Source organism: Grus americana, chromosome 2 (assembly GCF_028858705.1).
Source record: "Grus americana isolate bGruAme1 chromosome 2, bGruAme1.mat, whole genome shotgun sequence".
Classification (NCBI taxonomy): Eukaryota; Metazoa; Chordata; class Aves; order Gruiformes; family Gruidae; genus Grus; species Grus americana.
Genome location: NC_072853.1, coordinates 136109877 through 136116535, shown reverse-complemented (window position 1 = coordinate 136116535; position 6659 = coordinate 136109877). Strand labels below are relative to the sequence as shown.

The 6659-nt window shown below is 45.6% G+C and overlaps 1 protein-coding gene across 2 annotated transcripts in view; it reads left to right on the top strand.

The window, feature by feature from the left end:
- Window positions 1-243: 243 nt before the first annotated feature.
- HDAC9 (histone deacetylase 9) overlaps window positions 244-6659 on the top strand; it is a 484926-nt gene continuing 478510 nt past the window's right edge. The window contains exon 1 of one of the 2 annotated variants that reach the window (XM_054816934.1): window positions 244-476. The gene's annotated coding sequence lies outside the window, so the exon portion shown is untranslated. The remainder of the gene's footprint in view (window positions 477-6659) is intronic. The other variant, XM_054816943.1, reaches the window with a different exon arrangement.

The following is a 6659-nucleotide window of genomic DNA, read 5'->3' as shown; positions in this document are numbered from 1 at the left end:
ATTTCGTACTCGAAACGCCTTCCGCGCAGCGCCCTTGCCCCTCCACCCGGGCGAGGCGCCCCTCGGCTCTGTCCCCACCGCGGCGCGGCCCGGCCCGCTCGGCCCCCAGCGGCCGCGGCGGGGAGCGCGGCGCAGCCCGGCGGCCTCCCCCCGCCACCCCCCCACCGAGCCGAGCGGCTATTTTTAGTAAATCCTCCTCGCGTCGCCACGGGCTGCGATCGCAGCGCGCAGCCCGTCGCCAGCTGCCGCTGCCCCGCCCCACCGCCCTCCCGCCGCACACGGCACAGGCTCGCCCCGCTGCCGGCTCTGCCGCCCGCCGGCGCTATGGCCACTTGATCCCCGCGGCAGTCGCTGCCGCAACTTTTCCTCTCCGCTCGGTTCCTTCCCCCGCCGTTCCCGTGGAAGATGGCAGTTGGGGGAAGGACTGGAAGTAGTTGCAGCCCGCAAGCGAAGAGATAAGGCGGAGGCGCGGGAAGGTGAGTGGCACCGGCCGGCTGCTGCCCCGCTTCACTCCGCACGGCGCGGCCGGCAGCGAGCGCAGGGCCGTGGGGGCCGGCCGGTCCCGCCGCCCGGCCGTTGTCTTTGCCTTGCCGGGGTGGAATTTTTGGGACATTTGGGAAGATTTCGGGAAGTTGGGCCGTGTCAGGGCGGGTAAGGTGGCGGTGGGTGGTGGGCGGCCGCCCCCCGGCAAGTTTTGTTTCGCGGAAGCGGGAGTGGAAGAGGAGCTTTCCGTGCGTCTACCCTGCCCGGGGTATGTGTGCTTCACTAGGTCCCTGAGGCGGTCCTCCTGTGGGGCCGGGGCTGTGTCCACCCGTGGGAGCTCGGAGGCTGGCTGGAGCCTCAGCGGGCGGAGAGGACGGTGCGGGCTCCCCGCGGTCGGCTGGGTAGCGGGGGGGCCGGGGGGGGCGTCGGGGGGGGAGCTGCCCCGGTGGGGGCCGAACAGGTGGGAGCGGGCGGCGGGGAGGTCCCCTCAGGCACCGCCGCCGGGACGGTGTCGGAGCTGCCTGGAGCAGGCGGTGGCCGAGGGCAGGTCACGGATGCATCCCGCCCCGGTTTCGTAGCCAGAGTTTTGTGTAATTGTATTTTCAGTGGCAAAGCGGTGTGTGTATCTCGGCGAGGTAACTTACTGGTTAGCGGCGCTGGGCATCGGACGGGTCGTTTCTGATAAGGGTACAGTTGTTTTGACTCACCTGAAATGTCTAAATTTGGATCTAAAATGGAATATAATAACAAACAGTAATCATTTGTGCTTGTTGCTGTTCTGAAAAAAAAACAGGTATTACTTTTAATGCACAAAATGCATATCCATCTTTGAAAGATTTACACAGAGCTCACAGCAGTTTGTGTTTTTAAGTGCTCTGAAGAGGTCTAAAACCACTGTTGAACTACGTGAGAATTTGAGAGAGGAGAAATGTTTAAAACCAGCTGAACGTTGAAAAAGAAGTAGTGAAGCAAATTGTGGAGACCCTTTGACATACGAAAATGCATGAATGTTCTTTTCTGATGCAAAAGCTGTTGAGAATCTCTGTCACAAACAGCACAGAACAAGCACCGACACAGAAACCGAGGAATTTTAAACATATTTCTCTTTCAAATTGTCAGCTTTAGTTCCTTGACATTTTGTTTTCTGTGACAGAAGAATAGTTTTGTGACAGTTATTCTGGATTTAATTTGCAAGCTCACAAAGGCCTGTAGGCTCTCTGAGAACTCATGAACAAAGCCAGAAGGTATTTCAAGTTAAGGTATTTCACGTTAAGGTTTTTCAAATGTCCTCTCGTATCTCCCCTCTCTCACCTCCTTCCCTCCCGCCTTGTTCCCCAACAGCTTCCTTAGATCTATTGAAGATATTTAAAATTATCTTTTTGTTGAATGTTTCTAAATTTTCTCTCATGTCCAATGCATTCCTGTATCAGTGGCCCTAGCCCACATATGTTTTGTACCCAGAACGCCTACTTTGTTCAGAGAGAAATGCATGCTTGTTCTCTGTCATAATACTGGAGCAGTCTTGGAAGGCAATTCCATCCCTTCATACAATTAAGTTGCATCATTATTTGTATAAAATAGATAGGTGTTAACTATATATAACTTTCCACCATCGATGATGCAAATAATACACTATTTTAACACCTCTTTTATGGCAGAGATGTGATCCAAAACATTGGGAAGAACCATATCATTGCTCCAGAGAAAAGCCGCCATCAGTTATATTTACCTGCCACTGGTGCCAGCTTCTTCATGTAAATATTGAAATAGCTCTGTTTTGTATGAAAATGTCATTGTCAGTTCAGAATTCCGAAGAAGAGAAAAACATGCCATTATACTTCTTGGTGACCAAGTTGATGCAAATGCAGCACCATAGTTAAGCCTACCCAAAACACTGTTCTCGGTCTCAGATTCCTTTGTATTTTGGTATCAAGGTCTATGTGACTGTGTAATACACCCAAATATTTTCAACCTGACATTAAAATGCCAGTTTTGAAAATAGTTGTGTGTGGTTTTCCATTAATCTGCAAATGAACAGCAGTCTACAGAATGAAACGGGAATAATAGTTTGTAGGCTGTTGCGTATCTTCTGTTTACCACTGTGTTCCTGTGCCCAGAACAGCTTAAAAACAAAAGTGAAATAGTGTCTTCTCTGCTGAAAGTCCCAATACATGCTTAATCTGATGCAGTTGTTCCTTTTAGAATTTTTCTGGGAAGAAAAGATAATGTTGTGATTGAGTGGCATATATATTTTCTAATTTCTACATAGAAGATAACATTAATGAGGTGGATTGACCCTGACTGGAGGCCAGGTGCCCACCCACCAAAGCCACTCTATCACTGCCCTCCTCAGCTGGACAGGGGAGAGAAAATATATTGAGAGGCTGGTGGGTCGAGATAAGGACAGGGAGAGATCACTCACCAGTTACCGTCATGCATGAAACACACTTGACGTGGAGAAATTAGTTTAATTTATTACTGATCAAATCAGAGTAAAATAATGAGAAATAAAACCAAATCTTAAAAACACCTTCCCCTAACACCTCCCTTCTTTCCGGGCTCAACTTCACTCCCGATTTTCTATCTAATCCCCCCTAGCGACACAGGGGGATGGGGAATGGGAGTCAGGGTCAGTCAGTTCTTCACACGTTGTCCCTGTCGCTCCTTCCTCCTCAGGGCGAGGACTCCTCACACTCTTCCCCTGCTCCAGTGTGGGGTCCCTCCCACGGGAGACAGTCCTCCACAAACTTCTCCAACATGAGTCCTTCCCACGGGCTGCAGTTCTTCACGAACTGCTCCAGCACAAGTCCCTTCCATGGCGTGCAGACCTTCAGGAACAGACTGCTCCAGCGCGGGTCCCCCATGGGGTTACAAGTCCTGCCAGCAAATCTGCTCCAGTGTGGGCTCCTCTCTCCACAGGGCCACAGGTCCTGCCAGGAGCCTGCTCCAGCGTGGGCTCTCCACGGGGTCACAGCCTCCTTTGAGTGCATCCGCCTGCTCTGGCGTGGGGTCCTCCACAGGCTGCAGGTGGATATCTGCTCCACCATCATCCTCCATGGGCTGCAGGGGGACAGCCTGCCTCACCATGGTCTTCACGAGCTGCAGGGGAATCTCTGCTCTGGTGCCTGGAGCACCTCCTCCTTCTTCACTGACCTTAGTGTCTGCAGAGTTGTTCCTCTCACATCTTCTCACTCCTTCCTCCAGCTGCAGTTGCTGTTGCTCAGCAGTTTTTCCCCCCTGCTTAACTCTGTTACCCCAGAGGCGCTACCACTGTTGCTGATGGGCTTGGCCTTGGCCAGCGGTGGGTCCGTCATGGAGCTGGCTGGCATTGGCTCTGTCGGACATGGGGGAAGCTTCTAGCAGCTTCTCACAGAAGCCACCCCTGTAGCCCCCCCGCTACCAAAACCTTGCCACGCAAACCCAATGCAATTAAAAAGAGATTCAGTTATAAAACCTATGTATTTTCTAAAAAGCATTTAAAGTGGAAAATAATTTTCAGTTATTCATCTCACTATCTGACATAGAGGTTGCTGTTAAAAATGTATTTTGCATACTGAAAATATTGATCAAATTCATGTTTACCCATCATGAAAATTACATGAATCACAGTATGAATTACCATGAATACTGAGGGTGACTAAATGTAGTTGGAACAGTTAGTTTCTTAGTATTCACCTAATGCTTAGTAGGAGAAAGGTAGTTTTGAAAATAATGAAATCCAGTTGTATATGAACAGCTATAACCAATGAAAAATGACAAAAAAGTTGGAATATGGCCTAGTCACCTCCAAAATGGTCAATTAAGCATATGTTTACCAGACTGCATGCGCTATTGTCATTTTATATGTGTCAGTATTCAGAGTAGCTAATTTAAAGCTACCTTGGGTATGTGTATACAAATTGCAATAGAAAGTACTTCTGGTTTACAGTGCAGTCATAGCTGAATCATGTAGCTGAGAGAGCTTAGTATGCCTCAGGAGTGAGGGGTTTTTTCCCTTTTACAGAAGAGGTTTGGGCCAGATTTGCTGAGGATTACATGCTATGTCCTATACGCGTGATGTTTACGTGAAATTAACTTCCCATAGAAATTCAAGTTAAAAGAATGAGTATTTATCAGAGTTTTCCAGACTGTATATGAAAATGTTCTTTCTCTTGTTGCATTTAAGTAGGGAGGTACATAATACATTTGATGAGTTAAACAAACAAACCAACTCTCATGTAAAGACAGAACATTGGACTATTCCGTGACAAAAATATTTGTCATGCTTCGAGGTTTCAGTAATGATTTCCAAAGAAGTAAGCATTTTTTTCAGAGAAAGTTGTATTGCTGAATCTCTTAAGGTTAGATTGTTTATTGAAACTGATATGTGAGTAAGGCATTTTAGACCTAACATATTACTTGATGAAATCAATTTCATTCGCTCCTTTTGGTTTTGAGGTTTTAGATTAGAATGATCATATATGACCAAAGAATTTATCTCTTATTCAATGTAACTTACATGGAATGAATACATTATATGATGAATGTTAGCACATGCTGGGTAAGACTACTGTGGTGTTGATTTTATTGTGACAACTTTTATAGTATTATGAAATTTATTTGTACATGCTAATCCATAGCTTCATCTTCAAGGAGCTTAAAAATTGCAGCGAAACAGTGCTTAACTACTGTACAAATACCTTGAGGCCATCTTAAAATCCTTTCAGCTACAAGGTATGATCTAACTTTCCTGTGAGGACATATCCAAACCTCTCCATGCTTCTCCATTGTTATACAATATATAGTTCTGTAACTTTTTGATGAAGACATGCAAAAAGTTAGCACAAGTTCAAAAATGATTTAGACAGATTCATAGCTACCAAACATATCAAAGGCTAGAAATCAGAGAGAGGACTGTTCTGGATCAGAATATCCCCAGCCTGCAAACATTCTAGAGACTTCAGAGTATTCCAAGGAGGCATCATTACATGGTTGCATTCTGCTTCCTCACTTTTCATTACTCATCTGTTGTTGGGCATCTGGGGACAAGATACTGGGCTAAACAGATCTTTGGTTTGATTAGGTTTTACTCTTCATACATTCTTTCACAGTCAAAATTGACAAGGTGAAATTATGCAATTTAGAAATTCCTTTTTGGGGAAAAATGATTGAAAACTTTTGTTATGCAACCTTCAAGATTAGATGTTTACTTGTCTTTAGCATTAATTCAATGTATTATGTAGATTATGAGCTGGGAAGTTAGTAGAAAGCAAATATTTGTTCTTAATTTCCAGTAATTTCTTGTTAATCTTGTTTTTCAATAGTTAACTTCTCACTCACAAGGCATGATACATTATCGAAGTTTTTTTATAATAACTAATAACTATCAGGATAGTTTGATTTTAAAGCTGTTGCATAAATGTAAACTATTTGTGTTTGAGGAAATGAAATAGTTTTCAGCGAAGGTAGCTCAGAAGTGCCTGTAAGAAGATGACTACTTACGGTATGTCTTTTATTTGTTCCTAGTTCTTCAGTGTTGGAGTAGAAGATGCTGGATTCTGTATCTCTTAATTTGATTTCTGCTCTGAGACTCTCAGTCTTTGTTTTAAGTTAATTTCTGTTCAAGATACGGAGTGGTCTTTAGAATGGATGACTGTCACTCTTGGGGCTTTGTTCAGACTTGAGTCCTGTATCTGGCTCAAGCTGAGCACGTGTGAGTCCCTGCCATCATGTTGACTGAGTCCAGCTTCTCTTGCCATGCTGTTTTAACCTGGAAGAGAGAAGAAGGCTTTGTCTAATGAGTGTCTGGAAAAGGTGGTGCCCAGTCTGCTAGAGAAATTGGCAGCCCTGAAGGATAAGGCAGCGTTTCCCTTGCTGTCCTCATGCTGTTGGTTTCATACTCTCATTCTCATGGCCTTGCACCTGCACACCCTGATACTGCTGTTATATCAGTTTTCTTGTGGGAAGTGATTGCCACTGGGCTAAGAGTCTCTCTTTTTCACCATCCTTTTCTTGCACTTTTGCAGCTTTTAGTTTGCATTAGGAGAAAGACAAGTGTTACTCAATAATTAACAGGTAGTTAGCTTGCAACACCAGCCTCTGATCAAAGACTACTCCAGTCAGTGCTAATAGCATCATAATTGGGGACAGGCAATAGGGAATTTGAACAGGTCTTGAGGAAATCTATATAGGTTCTA